The sequence below is a fragment of the Lolium perenne genome, chromosome 6 (assembly GCF_019359855.2).
Source record: "Lolium perenne isolate Kyuss_39 chromosome 6, Kyuss_2.0, whole genome shotgun sequence".
Taxonomy (NCBI): domain Eukaryota; kingdom Viridiplantae; phylum Streptophyta; class Magnoliopsida; order Poales; family Poaceae; genus Lolium; species Lolium perenne.
The window spans coordinates 190,358,038-190,374,641 of record NC_067249.2 but is presented as its reverse complement, the minus strand read 5'-3'; the positions used below and the strand labels follow the sequence as shown (position 1 = coordinate 190,374,641).

General features: G+C 47.3%; 3 long non-coding RNA genes across 3 annotated transcripts; all 3 read left to right on the top strand.

The window, feature by feature from the left end:
* Positions 1 to 1,182: 1,182 nt before the first annotated feature.
* LOC127306626 (uncharacterized) lies at positions 1,183 to 4,128 on the top strand. The gene is made up of 4 exons (XR_007854748.1): positions 1,183 to 1,496; positions 1,585 to 1,826; positions 1,928 to 2,017; positions 2,524 to 4,128. It is a non-coding gene; the product is annotated as an uncharacterized lncRNA (long non-coding RNA).
* A 2,397-nt stretch (positions 4,129 to 6,525) lies between these two features.
* On the top strand, positions 6,526 to 8,206 carry LOC139832115 (uncharacterized). The gene is made up of 2 exons (XR_011746709.1): positions 6,526 to 6,686; positions 7,974 to 8,206. It is a non-coding gene; the product is annotated as an uncharacterized lncRNA (long non-coding RNA).
* Positions 8,207 to 14,412: 6,206 nt separating this feature from the next.
* LOC139830141 (uncharacterized) lies at positions 14,413 to 16,362 on the top strand. Its single transcript, XR_011746708.1, has 2 exons — positions 14,413 to 14,843; positions 16,130 to 16,362. It is a non-coding gene; the product is annotated as an uncharacterized lncRNA (long non-coding RNA).
* Positions 16,363 to 16,604: the final 242 nt, after the last annotated feature.

Below are 16,604 nucleotides of genomic sequence, written 5' to 3'. Positions count from 1 at the left end.
GTACGTAATCACGTGGATAAACTGATTACCTAAACTACTATTGTGATATAATGGAAGTAATATGTAATGTTTGTGATTTGTTGCAGATCATATACTGATGGTTTCATCGCGGAGCAGAAGATATTTTCTGGATGATAACACACAATAAGATCATTACATATCATTTTCAGGACTATGTACTCTTAGCGGGTATAGTCATGGTACACGATCTGAGAGAAAGTGTAAGACAAATCGATTTAAGGGTGAGATACATCGAAATAGGAGTTGGTGAAATTAGATAGATAAAACACCACATATATTTCACAGTAGATAATGTCGCCCAACTTCTTTTACTTACATTATTTCTATATATAATCAATTTTATGATAAATGAAGTTATTTTTGAAAAAATAGTAGACAAACTTCTCAAATTTCAGTAATTGATATATAAATAGATTAGTGAAATTGGCCAAAAAATAAAAAAGTTAAATTTTATTAAATTACTTCAAAATATTATCAATAAATTAATACTAAATATAATTGCTAAAGTTGCATCTTAAGTACAGTACATGAGTTTCAGAAGTCACTCACAATAAAAGAGGATGACATGTGTTTATGTAACACATCATTCGTGGTCTCAATATAAACATATAGTTTATAATAGGGCGATGAAAATATTATGAAATCTTGAAGTTATCTCATAAAGTCCTAAGATGATGCCCTCGCATTTGCGAGGATGTAACGGCCCCGGATAGTACCCCTAATAGATTTTGCTTGTTCTTTCGTTTATGCATCATCATGGCATATGCATCATATCATCCATGGTTTCACAACATAAAATAAAAAAAACTATTTTATAAACTCTTCTTATTTTATTTTGCCTCTCATATGGTTTTGTTAAATCCTCTCTTATCTTTTCTTTTAATAAAACCCCTCTCTTGGGCCCTCTCTCTATCCATGGCCCATCTCCCTCTCACTCCCTTTTTTTTTCTTCCCGGTGGCCCAAGCTAGCTGCCAACCCACCTCCTCTCCAGCCCACCGGCCCATACCTCTTCGTACGAAGACCAAGTCTTCCTCTTCTCCTTTTTCTTCCCACGAGAGTGGCATGCTCTCCTTCCCTGTCAACATCACCGCACCACCACGCCACCACCACACCTGCCCCCTCGCTTAAAGCCGCCCCGCACGTCTCCTGGAAACCCTAGCTAGTATTCCCTCTTTGCCGCCGCCACTCCCTTCTTCTCCCTTCACCTTTCTATTTTTCTCTATGAGCTAACGAAGAAGAACCTGCCACCACCGTCCTCGCCATGGCTCCGGCGCTACAGGCCTCCCCTCGTCTATCCGAGACCACCACCAGAACCGCCTTGTTTTCCTCTTCCTCCACACCCAAGGAATCGGCATGGGGCTCTCTAAATCGATGGTGAAATCGCCATTACCTTCTCCGACTCCGGCGAGTTCGTCGTTGATTCCGGTGGCTGTGAAGCGTCCCCGGCCTCCTCGTATGCGCCATGAGCTTCAGGGTGAGCGGGCGCATCTCCCCGACCCCTTCCCGCTCCTCATCCCTCTCTGGTACGTTCCCCCAACGTTGACCGCCATTAACTGCTGCAGGAGTTCGACGCCGGCGATGCTCCGGTGACCCCCTGGACCCCTCATCGTCAACATCTGATTCCCCATGTTCAATCGCATCCCCGACACCATTTTCTCGTCCCTGGTTCGACTAGAATCGGCGGATCAATTCACGACTTATTTCTTCCGCCATGGCTGCAGTTTCTCAAGTCCGTCTGCATCCTGTCATACTTCTTTATGCCGCGCGCCCACCTCTTGTCACGACTCGAATCAGCACCGCAGTGGTAAGGCACTTGCTTCCTGACCCATGAGATCTAGAGTTCAAATCTCCAATCTGGCTAATTAAGCCACCTTTTTTTTTGCGTTATCCGATTCCTTGTTTCAGATCTGAAGTCTGATGGGCCTTGGCCCAGATCTTCACGCCGCGGGCCGTTGCTCCGCGCGCCCAGCTTCTATCCGCCACCGCTTCCACCAGGTAGCAGGCCAACCCTCAGATCCGGCCCAACACCTTTCTCTGTCTTTGCTGAAATTCCAAAAAATGCATAAAATTTTGATAATTAATATCTTTTGAACCGTAACTCGAAATACAAAGTATTTTATATGAAAATTGATCAGAAAAACATAAGGAACATGAATATGCCATCCATATATCTGTTTGCATCTTGCATCATGTCGAGCCGTGATAGTTTGTGCATTTCACCTCACATATATGCGGAGTATTTCAGATTTCCAACTAGGGATTTCCCCGCTCCGTTTAATATTGAAGTACCACACCCCTGCCATGTCTTGCCATGCTAATCAACACTTAAATTTGCCGGTAGAAAATGCAACTTCAACCTAATTTGCTTGTCCGGGGTTCCGACTCCGATTAATTTGGATAAGTTGCATCGCCGCATCATATTTGCCATGTCATGCATATCATCTTGATCATGCTGGTTCTTCTTCCGTAGTAGTAAGACTTGCATGCGTTGTGTGTCCCAGCATTTGCTTCTTCCCGGATAGGATCGCGAAGTGGTGCGGTGAGATACGACAAGTTCTCCGGATGTTCCTCGGCAAGCTTTAACATGCAAGCATTTCCCCTATACTCCTGTCCCTGCAGGAGTCGCTCACCTATTTTATTTTGCCTTCTCCCTCATGCTATCCTTAAGTTGTGTTCTTGTCACGTGTCCTTTCCACTTGTTACCTCAAGCAGCCCATATTGCCACCACCACCTCCTACGGCTATTGTTTGGTTATCGAGTCTGCCCTTGCGAGTCGTAGTGCATGCTAGTGCTGTTTTATCTCGTTACCGTTTTGATATCTTATCGGGTTATATGTTGGGAAGAATCATGGTTACTTTAGTTGTTGATATTTGTTTAGCGGAGGCATCGGTGGGTCAGCTGCTCGTTTTGTGACGGCTCACTTGTGTTTCCTAAATATCTTAGGACCCCGAGTTCTTGTTATCTGTTCCGAGACTGAGCGCTCTAACCACACGTGGGTATGCTTACCGGGTCTCCCCTCGACCACTGCCGGAATCTACAGCTTTGTCCAGTGGCCACAATTAGTTTGAATGTTTTGTTTCTCTCGGGCGTGCAAGCTTGTTTCTTTGTGGTCAGATGATATGATGTTACTTTTGGGGCCTTGTACCCCGTTGTCTCTTGCACGTTCGTAGGTTGCGGTGCCACTGCGAAGTGGTCATCCCGCTGGGCACTGTCCACCTAGCACGCAGTCGCAATAGCTGAGTCCGCTTCGGAGCACGGCCGGACTCTGATTCGGGTTTAACTTAGTTAGGTGGCTTCCTGGACATTGTTGTAGTGAAGGAGAGTGCGTGTCGTGATATCCACCTGTCGTAAGTGGGTTGAGCGTGCGTGTGGGTACATTTGGGCAACCCCTGCAGGGTGTACATCTTATCGATAAGCCGTGTCCGCGGTTATGGACGACTTGGAGCTGTATGACTCGACCATAGACAACTTACACCTGTTGTTTATTAACAATAACTTGTGTAGTAAGTTAGCCCAACTTCAATAATAAATGGTTAAAACTTGACAACCGTGTGAGTGCCTTTACCAGTACCTCTTTGCGAAGGGGGAACATATTGGCTGTGTTATGTTTGCAGAGTATAGAATTGTTAGTTTATGCGCTCTCTCATCTTCTCTGATTAGACGAATGTTGTAGAGTGTCTCTATAGGTTTTTAGTGCTTGCGCGTTGCCGCTTAACCCCACCATATTGCCTATGACGTTTCTCTTGCGTCCTCTAAGTCCCCTGCGTGCCTCAAGTACAAAGGACGACTGGTTGACGAATGCTTATACGTCTTGAAGTCTTGTTAAGTACGAACCCATACTTATTGCTGCTTCTACGGGATATAACCGGGCAGGTATGAAGATATGTTCGAAGAAGACGACGTTAGCAAGGTTACCCTTCCGGCTTGGCCTGGGCAGGGTTATGGACGCCGCTGGTTATCTTCAAGACTCTTAGTCCAATTTGTATCTTGTCCGTACTCGGACGTATTCGATCTTCTGTATGATTTGGATCTTTATATTGTATATTTGTATCTTGACTCGTTGGAGTCGTTGTTGTAATATATGTATCTTGTGGGCTCTATTGTAATCCTATTGTAATGTTACCGCTCGTGTTAATTCCTTTGGCATTACGTGTGTGATTCGTCGCGCACGTCGTGTCGGAGGGCGTCTCTGAATCGATATCGTGCGGATTTCAGCGGGATCGCTGTAATCCTCAGGATACCGGTTCCGGGGCGTCACAAGTTGGTATCAGAGCCTCAGGTTGATGGTACCCCACTAGTCCAGCCTGTAGGATAACCTTGCCAACGGACGTTGTTGTGTCTAGTGTCAAAACATATTTTCTAAAATTGCGTTGGATAGTTCTGATTAGCTCTGAATTTTCTCCTTACCTATATTCTTTCTCCTCTTATCTTTGCGCATTTTGAATCTTCTCTTATCTGCTTCTCTGAGTCTTAGATTCCGACGCGGGTTGGACGATATTTGCCCTTATCCTAATAGGCCCAATCTTCGGAGGATCCTGACGGAAGCGCACCATCAACAGCGGAACCACGACTTCTTGTTAGTGGTGTCGACCGACCAGCATGGAGAAGAATTCTTGTTAGTGGTGTCGAGAAGATCAACACTTCGCCAAAAGAAGGTTCCACCTCGAGGTCGGGTGATTGTCAACATGGTACAAGAAGAATCGATAGTTTAACCAACTCCCCCTTGGCTTGACGTGGAACCTCGGGGCGAGGTTCCTTGTTAGTGGTGTCGATTGTAACGGCCCCGGATAGTACCCCTAATAGATTTTGCTTGTTCTTTATTTTATGCATCATCATGGCATATGCATCATATCATCCATGGTTTCACAACATAAAATAAAAAAAACTATTTTATAAACTCTTCTTATTTTATTTTCCCTCTCATATGGTTTTGTTAAATCCTCTCTTATCTTTTCTTTTAATAAAACCCCTCTCTTGGGCCCTCTCTCTATCCATGGCCCATCTCCCTCTCACTCCCTTTTTTTTTCTTCCCGGTGGCCCAAGCTAGCTGCCAACCCACCTCCTCTCCAGCCCACCGGCCCATACCTCTTCGTACGAAGACCAAGTCTTCCTCTTCTCCTTTTTCTTCCCACGAGAGTGGCGTGCTCTCCTTCCCTGTCAACATCACCGCACCACCACGCCACCACCACACCTGCCCCCTCGCTTAAAGCCGCCCCGCACGTCTCCTGGAAACCCTAGCTAGTCTTCCCTCTTTGCCGCCGCCACTCCCTTCTTCTCCCTTCACCTTTCTATTTTTCTCTATGAGCTAACGAAGAAGAACCTGCCACCACCGTCCTCACCATGGCTCCGACGCTACAGGCCTCCCCTCGTCTATCCGAGACCACCACCAGAACCGCCTTGCTTTCCTCTTCCTCCACACCCAAGGAATCGGCATGGGGCTCTCTAAATCGATGGTGAAATCGCCATTACCTTCTCCGACTCCGGCGAGTTCGTCGTTGATTCCGGTGGCTGTGAAGCGTCCCCGGCCTCCTCGTATGCGCCATGAGCTTCAGGGTGAGCGGGCGCATCTCCCCGACCCCTTCCCGCTCCTCCTGCCTCTCTGGTACGTTCCCCCAACGTTGACCGCCATTAACTGCTGCAGGAGTTCGACGCCGGCGATGCTCCGGTGACCCCCTGGACCCCTCATCGTCAACATCTGATTCCCCATGTTCAATCGCATCCCCGACACCATTTTCTCGTCCCTGGTTCGACTGGAATCGGCGGATCAATTCACGACTTATTTCTTCCGCCATGGCTGCAGTTTCTCAAGTCCGTCTGCATCCTGTCATACTTCTTCATGCCGTGCGCCCACCTCTTGTCACGACTCGAATCAGCACCGCAGTGGTAAGGCACTTGCTTCCTGACCCATGAGATCTAGAGTTCAAATCTCCAATTTGGCTAATTAAGCCACCTTTTTTTTGGGTTATCCGATTCCTTGTTTCAGATCTGAAGTCTGATGGGCCTTGGCCCAGATCTTCACGCCGCGGGCCGTTGCTCCGCGCGCCCAGCTTCTATCCGCCACCGCTTCCGCCAGGTAGCAGGCCACCCCTCAGATCCGGCCCAACACCTTTCTCTATCTTTGCTGAAATTCCAAAAAATGCATAAAATTTTGATAATTAATATCTTTTGAACCGTAACTCGAAATACAAAGTATTTTATATGAAAATTGATCAGAAAAACATAAGGAACATGAATATGCCATCCATATATCTGTTTGCATCTTGCATCATGTCGAGCCGTGATAGTGTGTGCATTTCACCTCACATATATGCGGAGTATTTCAGATTTCCAACTAGGGATTTCCCCGCTCCGTTTAATATTGAAGTACCACACCCCTGCCATGTCTTGCCATGCTAATCAACACTTAAATTTGCCGGTAGAAAATGCAACTTCAACCTAATTTGCTTGTCCGGGGTTCTGACTCCGATTAATTTGGATAAGTTGCATCGCCGCATCATATTTGCCATGTCATGCATATCATCTTGATCATGCTGGTTCTTCTTCCGTAGTAGTAAGACTTGCATGCGTTGTGTGTCCCAGCATTTGCTTCTTCCCGGATAGGATCGCGAAGTGGTGCGGTGAGATACGACAAGTTCTCCGGATGTTCCTCGGCAAGCTTTAACAGGCAAGCATTTCCCCTATACTCCTGTCCCTGCAGGAGTCGCTCACCTATTTTATTTTGCCTTCTCCCTCATGCTATCCTTAAGTTGCGTTCTTGTCACGTGTCCTTTCCACTTGTTACCTCAAGCAGCCCATATTGCCACCACCACCTCCTACGGCTATTGTTTGGTTATCGAGTCTGCCCTTGCGAGTCGTAGTGCATGCTAGTGCTGTTTTATCTCGTTACCGTTTTGATATCTTATCGGGTTATATGTTGGGAAGAATCATGGTTACTTTAGTTGTTGATATTTGTTTAGCGGAGGCATCGGTGGGTCAGCTGCTCGTTTTGTGACGGCTCACTTGTGTTTCCTAAATATCTTAGGACCCCGAGTTCTTGTTATCTGTTCCGAGACTGAGCGCTCTAACCACACGTGGGTATGCTTACCGGGTCTCCCCTCGACCACTGCCGGAATCTACAGCTTTGTCCAGTGGCCACAATTAGTTTGAATGTTTTGTTTCTCTCGGGCGTGCAAGCTTGTTTCTTTGTGGTCAGATGATATGATGTTACTTTTGGGGCCTTGTACCCCGTTGTCTCTTGCACGTTCGTAGGTTGCGGTGCCACTGCGAAGTGGTCATCCCGCTGGGCACTGTCCACCTAGCACGCAGTCGCAATAGCTGAGTCCGCTTCGGAGCACGGCCGGACTCTGATTTGGGTTTAACTTAGTTAGGTGGCTTCCTGGACATTGTTGTAGTGAAGGAGAGTGCGTGTCGTGATATCCACCTGTCGTAAGTGGGTTGAGCGTGCGTGTGGGTACATTTGGGCAACCCCTGCAGGGTGTACATCTTATCGATAAGCCGTGTCCGCGGTTATGGACGACTTGGAGCTGTATGACTCGACCATAGACAACTTACACCTGTTGTTTATTAACAATAACTTGTGTAGTAAGTTAGCCCAACTTCAATAATAAATGGTTAAAACTTGACAACCTTGTGAGTGCCTTTACCAGTACCTCTTTGCGAAGGGGGAACATATTGGCTGTGTTATGTTTGCAGAGTATAGAATTGTTAGTTTATGCGCTCTCTCATCTTCTCTGATTAGACGAATGTTGTAGAGTGTCTCTATAGGTTTTTAGTGCTTGCGCGTTGCCGCTTAACCCCACCATATTGCCTATGACGTTTCTCTTGCATCCTCTAAGTCCCCTGCGTGCCTCAAGTACAAAGGACGACTGGTTGACGAATGCTTATACGTCTTGAAGTCTTGTTAAGTATGAACCCGTACTTATTACTGCTTCTACGGGATATAACCGGGCAGGTATGAAGATATGTTCGAAGAAGACGACGTTAGCAAGGTTACCCTTCCGGCTTGGCCTGGGCAGGGTTATGGATGCCGCTGGTTATCTTCAGGACTCTTAGTCCAATTTGTATCTTGTCCGTACTCGGACGTATTCGATCTTCTGTATGATTTGGATCTTTATATTGTATATTTGTATCTTGACTCGTTGGAGTCGTTGTTGTAATATATGTATCTTGTGGGCTGTATTGTAATCCTATTGTAATGTTACCGCTCGTGTTAATTCCTTTGGCATTACGTGTGTGATTCGTTGCGCACATTGTGTCAGAGGGCGTCTCTGAATCGATATCGTGCGGATTTCGGCGGGATCGCTGTAATCCTCAGGATACCGGTTCCGGGGCGTCACAAGTTGGTATCAGAGCCTCAGGTTGACGGTACCCCACTAGTCCAGCCTGTAGGATAACCTTGCCAACGGACGTTGTTGTGTCTAGTGTCAAAACATATTTTCTAAAATTGCGTTGGATAGTTCTGATTAGCTATGAATTTTCTCCTTACCTATATTCTTTCTCCTCTTATCTTTGCGCATTTTGAATCTTCTCTTATCTGCTTCTCTGAGTCTTAGATTCCGACGCGGGTTGGACGATCTTTGCCCTTATCCTAATAGGCCCAATCTTCGGAGGATCCTGACGGAAGCGCACCATCAACAGCGGAACCACGACTTCTTGTTAGTGGTGTCGACCGACCAGCATGGAGAAGAATTCTTGTTAGTGGTGTCGAGAAGATCAACACTTCGCCAAAAGAAGGTTCCACCTCGAGGTCGGGTGATTGTCAACATGGTACAAGAAGAATCGATAGTTTAACCAACTCCCCCTTGGCTTGACGTGGAACCTCGGGGCGAGGTTCCTTGTTAGTGGTGTCGATTGTAACGGCCCCGGATAGTACCCCTAATAGATTTTGCTTGTTCTTTCTTTTATGCATCATCATGGCATATGCATCATATCATCCATGGTTTCACAACATAAAATAAAAAAAACTATTTTATAAACTCTTCTTATTTTATTTTCCCTCTCATATGGTTTTGTTAAATCCTCTCTTATCTTTTCTTTTAATAAAACCCCTCTCTTGGGCCCTCTCTCTATCCATGGCCCATCTCCCTCTCACTCCCTTTTTTTTTTCTTCCCGGTGGCCCAAGCTAGCTGCCAACCCACCTCCTCTCCAGCCCACCGGCCCATACCTCTTCGTACGAAGACCAAGTCTTCCTCTTCTCCTTTTTCTTCCCACGAGAGTGGCGTGCTCTCCTTCCCTGTCAACATCACCGCACCACCACGCCACCACCACACCTGCCCCCTCGCTTAAAGCCGCCCCGCACGTCTCCTGGAAACCCTAGCTAGTCTTCCCTCTTTGCCGCCGCCACTCCCTTCTTCTCCCTTCACCTTTCTATTTTTCTCTATGAGCTAACGAAGAAGAACCTGCCACCACCGTCCTCACCATGGCTCCGGCGCTACAGGCCTCCCCTCATCTATCCGAGACCACCACCAGAACCGCCTTGCTTTCCTCTTCCTCCACACCCAAGGAATCGGCATGGGGCTCTCTAAATCGATGGTGAAATCGCCATTACCTTCTCCGACTCCGGCGAGTTCGTCGTTGATTCCGGTGGCTGTGAAGCGTCCCCGGCCTCCTCGTATGCGCCATGAGCTTCAGGGTGAGCGGGCGCATCTCCCCGACCCCTTCCTGCTCCTCCTCCCTCTCTGGTACGTTCCCCCAACGTTGACCGCCATTAACTGCTATAGGAGTTCGACGCCGGCGATGCTCCGGTGACCCCCTGGACCCCTCATCGTCAACATCTGATTCCCCATGTTCAATCGCATCCCCGACACCATTTTCTCGTCCCTGGTTCGACTGGAATCGGCGGATCAATTCACGACTTATTTCTTCCGCCATGGCTGCAGTTTCTCAAGTCCGTCTGCATCCTGTCATACTTCTTCATGCCGCGCGCCCACCTCTTGTCACGACTCGAATCAGTACCGCAGTGGTAAGGCACTTGCTTCCTGACCCATGAGATCTAGAGTTCAAATCTCCAATCTAGCTAATTAAGCCACCTTTTTTTTGGGTTATCCGATTCCTTGTTTCAGATCTGAAGTCTGATGGGCCTTGGCCCAGATCTTCATGCCGCGGGCCGTTGCTCCGCGCGCCCAGCTTCTATCCGCCACCGCTTCCGCCAGGTAGCAGGCCACCCCTCAGATCCGGCCCAACACCTTTCTCTGTCTTTGCTGAAATTCCAAAAAATGCATAAAATTTTGACAATTAATATCTTTTGAACCGTAACTCGAAATACAAAGTATTTTATATGAAAATTGATCAGAAAAACATAAGGAACATGAATATGCCATCCATATATCTGTTTGCATCTTGCATCATGTCGAGCCGTGATAGTTTGTGCATTTCACCTCACATATATGCGGAGTATTTCAGATTTCCAACTAGGGATTTCCCCGCTCCGTTTAATATTGAAGTACCACACCCCTACCATGTCTTGCCATGCTAATCAACACTTAAATTTGCTGGTAGAAAATGCAACTTCAACCTAATTTGCTTGTCCGGGGTTCCGACTCCGATTAATTTGGATAAGTTGCATCGCCGCATCATATTTGCCATGTCATGCATATCATCTTGATCATGCTGGTTCTTCTTCCGTAGTAGTAAGACTTGCATGCGTTGTGTGTCCCAGCATTTGCTTCTTCCCGGATAGGATCGCGAAGTGGTGCGGTGAGATACGACAAGTTCTCCGGATGTTCCTCGGCAAGCTTTAACAGGCAAGCATTTCCCCTATACTCCTGTCCCTGCAGGAGTCGCTCACCTATTTTATTTTGCCTTCTTCCTCATGCTATCCTTAAGTTGCGTTCTTGTCACGTGTCCTTTCCACTTGTTACCTCAAGCAGCCCATATTGCCACCACCACCTCCTACGGCTATTGTTTGGTTATCGAGTCTGCCCTTGCGAGTCGTAGTGCATGCTAGTGCTGTTTTATCTCGTTACCGTTTTGATATCTTATCGGGTTATATGTTAGGAAGAATCATGGTTACTTTAGTTGTTGATATTTGTTTAGCGGAGGCATCGGTGGGTCAGCTGCTCGTTTTGTGACGGCTCACTTGTGTTTCCTAAATATCTTAGGACCTCGAGTTCTTGTTATCTGTTCCGAGACTGAGCGCTCTAACCACACGTGGGTATGCTTACCGGGTCTCCCCTTGACCACTGCCGGAATCTACAGCTTTGTCCAGTGGCCACAATTAGTTTGAATGTTTTGTTTCTCTCGGGCGTGCAAGCTTGTTTCTTTGTGGTCAGATGATATGATGTTACTTTTGGGGCCTTGTATCCCATTGTCTCTTGCACGTTCTTAGGTTGCGGTGCCACTGCGAAGTGGTCATCCCGCTGGGCACTGTCCACCTAGCACGCAGTCGCAATAGCTGAGTCCGCTTCGGAGCACGGTCGGACTCTGATTCGGGTTTAACTTAGTTAGGTGGCTTCCTGGACATTGTTGTAGTGAAGGAGAGTGCGTGTCGTGATATCCACCTGTCGTAAGTGGGTTGAGCGTGCGTGTGGGTACATTTGGGCAACCCCTGCAGGGTGTACATCTTATCGATAAGCCGTGTCCGCGGTTATGGACGACTTGGAGCTGTATGACTCGACCATAGACAAATTACACCTGTTGTTTATTAACAATAACTTGTGTAGTAAGTTAGCCCAACTTCAATAATAAATGGTTAAAACTTGACAACCGTGTGAGTGCCTTTACCAGTACCTCTTTGCGAAGGGGGAACATATTGGCTGTGTTATGTTTGCAGAGTATAAAATTGTTAGTTTATGCGCTCTCTCATCTTCTCTGATTAGACGAATGTTGTAGAGTGTCTCTATAGGTTTTTAGTGCTTGCGCGTTGCCGCTTAACCCCACCATATTGCCTATGACGTTTCTCTTGCGTCCTCTAAGTCCCCTGCGTGCCTCAAGTACAAAGGACGACTGGTTGACGAATGCTTATACGTCTTGAAGTCTTGTTAAGTACGAACCCGTACTTATTGCTGCTTCTACGGGATATAACCGGGCAGGTATGAAGATATGTTCGAAGAAGACGACGTTAGCAAGGTTACCCTTCCGGCTTGGCCTGGGCAGGGTTATGGATGCTGCTGGTTATCTTCAGGACTCTTAGTCCAATTTGTATCTTGTCCGTACTCGGACGTATTCGATCTTCTGTATGATTTGGATCTTTATATTGTGTATTTGTATCTTGACTCGTTGGAGTCGTTGTTGTAATATATGCATCTTGTGGGCTCTATTGTAATCCTATTGTAATGTTACCGCTCGTGTTAATTCCTTTGGCATTACGTGTGTGATTTGTCGCGCACGTCGTGTCGGAGGGCGTCTCTGAATCGATATCGTGCGGATTTCGGCGGGATCGCTGTAATCCTCAGGATACCGGTTCCGGGGCGTCACAAGTTGGTATCAGAGCCTCAGGTTGACGGTACCCCACTAGTCCAGCCTGTAGGATAACCTTGCCAATGGATGTTGTTGTGTCTAGTGTCAAAACATATTTTCTAAAATTGCGTTGGATAGTTCTGATTAGCTATGAATTTTCTCCTTACCTATATTCTTTCTCCTCTTACCTTTGCGCATTTTGAATCTTCTCTTATCTGCTTCTCTGATTATTAGATTCCGATGCGGGTTGGACGATCTTTGCCCTTATCCTAATAGGCCCAATCTTCGGAGGATCCTGACGGAAGCGCACCATCAACAGCGGAACCACGACTTCTTGTTAGTGGTGTCGACCGACCAGCATGGAGAAGAATTCTTGTTAGTGGTGTCGAGAAGATCAACACTTCGCCAAAAGAAGGTTCCACCTCGAGGTCGGGTGATTGTCAACATGGTACAAGAAGAATCGATAGTTTAACCAACTCCCCCTTGGCTTGACGTGGAACCTCGGGGCGAGGTTCCTTGTTAGTGGTGTCGATTGTAACGGCCCCGGATAGTACCCCTAATAGATTTTGCTTGTTCTTTCTTTTATGCATCATCATGGCATATGCATCATATCATCCATGGTTTCACAACATAAAATAAAAAAAACTATTTTATAAACTCTTCTTATTTTATTTTCCCTCTCATATGGTTTTGTTAAATCCTCTCTTATCTTTTGTTTTAATAAAACCCCTCTCTTGGGCCCTCTCTCTATCCATGGCCCATCTCCCTCTCACTCCCTTTTTTTTTCTTCCCGGTGGCCCAAGCTAGCTGCCAACCCACCTCCTCTCCAGCCCACCGGCCCATACCTCTTCGTACGAAGACCAAGTCTTCCTCTTCTCCTTTTTCTTCCCACGAGAGTGGCGTGCTCTCCTTCCCTGTCAACATCACCGCACCACCACGCCACCACCACACCTGCCCCCTCGCTTAAAGCCGCCCCGCACGTCTCCTGGAAACCCTAGCTAGTCTTCCCTCTTTGCCGCCGCCACTCCCTTCTTCTCCCTTCACCTTTCTATTTTTCTCTATGAGCTAACGAAGAAGAACCTGCCACCACCGTCCTCACCATGGCTCCGGCGCTACAGGCCTCCCCTCGTCTATCCGAGACCACCACCAGAACCGCCTTGCTTTCCTCTTCCTCCACACCCAAGGAATCGGCATGGGGCTCTCTAAATCGATGGTGAAATCGCCATTACCTTCTCCGACTCCGGCGAGTTTGTCGTTGATTCCGGTGGCTGTGAAGCGTCCCCGGCCTCCTCGTATGCGCCATGAGCTTCAGGGTGAGCGGGCGCATCTCCCCGACCCCTTCCCGCTCCTCCTCCCTCTCTGGTACGTTCCCCCAACGTTGACCGCCATTAACTGCTGCAGGAGTTCGACGCCGGCGATGCTCCGGTGACCCCCTGGACCCCTCATCGTCAACATCTGATTCCCCATGTTCAATCGCATCCCCGACACCATTTTCTCGTCCCTGGTTCGACTGGAATCGGCGGATCAATTCACGACTTATTTCTTCCGCCATGGCTGCAGTTTCTCAAGTCCGTCTGCATCCTGTCATACTTCTTCATGCCGCGCGCCCACCTCTTGTCACGACTCGAATCAGCACCGCAGTGGTAAGGCACTTGCTTCCTGACCCATGAGATCTAGAGTTCAAATCTCCAATTTGGCTAATTAAGCCACCTTTTTTTTGGGTTATCCGATTCCTTGTTTCAGATCTGAAGTCTGATGGGCCTTGGCCCAGATCTTCACGCCGCGGGCCGTTGCTCCGCGCGCCCAGCTTCTATCCGCCACCGCTTCCGCCAGGTAGCAGGCCACTCCTCAGATCCGGCCAAACACCTTTCTCTATCTTTGCTGAAATTCCAAAAAATGCATAAAATTTTGATAATTAATATCTTTTGAACCGTAACTCGAAATACAAAGTATTTTATATGAAAATTGATCAGAAAAACATAAGGAACATGAATATGCCATCCATATATCTGTTTGCATCTTGCATCATGTCGAGCCGTGATAGTTTGTGCATTTCACCTCACATATATGCGGAGTATTTCAGATTTCCAACTAGGGATTTCCCCGCTCCGTTTAATATTGAAGTACCACACCCCTGCCATGTCTTGCCATGCTAATCAACACTTAAATTTGCCGGTAGAAAATGCAACTTCAACCTAATTTGCTTGTCCGGGGTTCCGACTCCGATTAATTTGGATAAGTTGCATCGCCGCATCATATTTGCCATGTCATGCATATCATCTTGATCATGCTGGTTCTTCTTCCGTAGTAGTAAGACTTGCATGCGTTGTGTGTCCCAGCATTTGCTTCTTCCCGGATAGGATCGCGAAGTGGTGCGGTGAGATACGACAAGTTCTCCGGATGTTCCTCGGCAAGCTTTAACAGGCAAGCATTTCCCCTATACTCCTGTCCCTGCAGGAGTTGCTCACCTATTTTATTTTGCCTTCTCCCTCATGCTATCCTTAAGTTGCGTTCTTGTCACGTGTCCTTTCCACTTGTTACCTCAAGCAGCCCATATTGCCACCACCACCTCCTACGGCTATTGTTTGGTTATCGAGTCTGCCCTTGCGAGTCGTAGTGCATGCTAGTGCTGTTTTATCTCGTTACCGTTTTGATATCTTATCGGGTTATATGTTGGGAAGAATCATGGTTACTTTAGTTGTTGATATTTGTTTAGCGGAGGCATCGGTGGGTCAGCTGCTCGTTTTGTGATGGCTCACTTGTGTTTCCTAAATATCTTAGGACCCCGAGTTCTTGTTATCTGTTCCGAGACTGAGCGCTCTAACCACACGTGGGTATGCTTACCGGGTCTCCCCTCGACCACTGCCGGAATCTACAGCTTTGTCCAGTGGCCACAATTAGTTTGAATGTTTTGTTTCTCTCGGGCGTGCAAGCTTGTTTCTTTGTGGTCAGATGATATGATGTTACTTTTGGGGCCTTGTACCCCGTTGTCTCTTGCACGTTCGTAGGTTGCGGTGCCACTGCGAAGTGGTCATCCCGCTGGGCACTGTCCACCTAGCACGCAGTCGCAATAGCTGAGTCCGCTTCGGAGCACGGCCGGACTCTGATTCGGGTTTAACTTAGTTAGGTGGCTTCCTGGACATTGTTGTAGTGAAGGAGATGCGTGTCGTGATATCCACCTGTCGTAAGTGGGTTGAGCGTGCGTGTGGGTACATTTGGGCAACCCCTGCAGGGTGTACATCTTATCGATAAGCCGTGTCCGCGGTTATGGACGACTTGGAGCTGTATGACTCGACCATAGACAACTTACACCTGTTGTTTATTAACAATAACTTGTGTAGTAAGTTAGCCCAACTTCAATAATAAATGGTTAAAACTTGACAACCGTGTGAGTGCCTTTACCAGTACCTCTTTGCGAAGGGGGAACATATTGGCTGTGTTATGTTTGCAGAGTATAAAATTGTTAGTTTATGCGCTCTCTCATCTTCTCTGATTAGACGAATGTTGTAGAGTGTCTCTATAGGTTTTTAGTGCTTGCGCGTTGCCGCTTAACCCCACCATATTGCCTATGACGTTTCTCTTGCGTCCTCTAAGTCCCCTGCGTGCCTCAAGTACAAAGGACGACTGGTTGACGAATTCTTATACGTCTTGAAGTCTTGTTAAGTACGAACCCATACTTATTGCTGCTTCTACGGGATATAACCGGGCAGGTATGAAGATATGTTCGAAGAAGACGACGTTAGCAAGGTTACCTTTCTGGCTTGGCCTGGGCAGGGTTATGGACGCCGCTGGTTATCTTCAGGACTCTTAGTCCAATTTGTATCTTGTCCATACTCGGACGTATTCGATCTTCTGTATGATTTGGATCTTTATATTGTATATTTGTATCTTGACTCGTTGGAGTCGTTGTTGTAATATATGTATCTTGTGGGCTCTATTGTAATCCTATTGTAATGTTACCGCTCGTGTTAATTCCTTTGGCATTACGTGTGTGATTCGTCGCGCACGTCGTGTCGGAGGGCGTCTCTGAATCGATATCGTGCGGATTTCGGCGGGATCGCTGTAATCCTCAGGATACCGGTTCCGGGGCGTCACAGAGGACCACCATGCTAGTTGTCATAAAACAAGCATGGAACATCAGAAATTATAGATACGTTGGAGACGTATCAGCATCCCCAAGCTTAG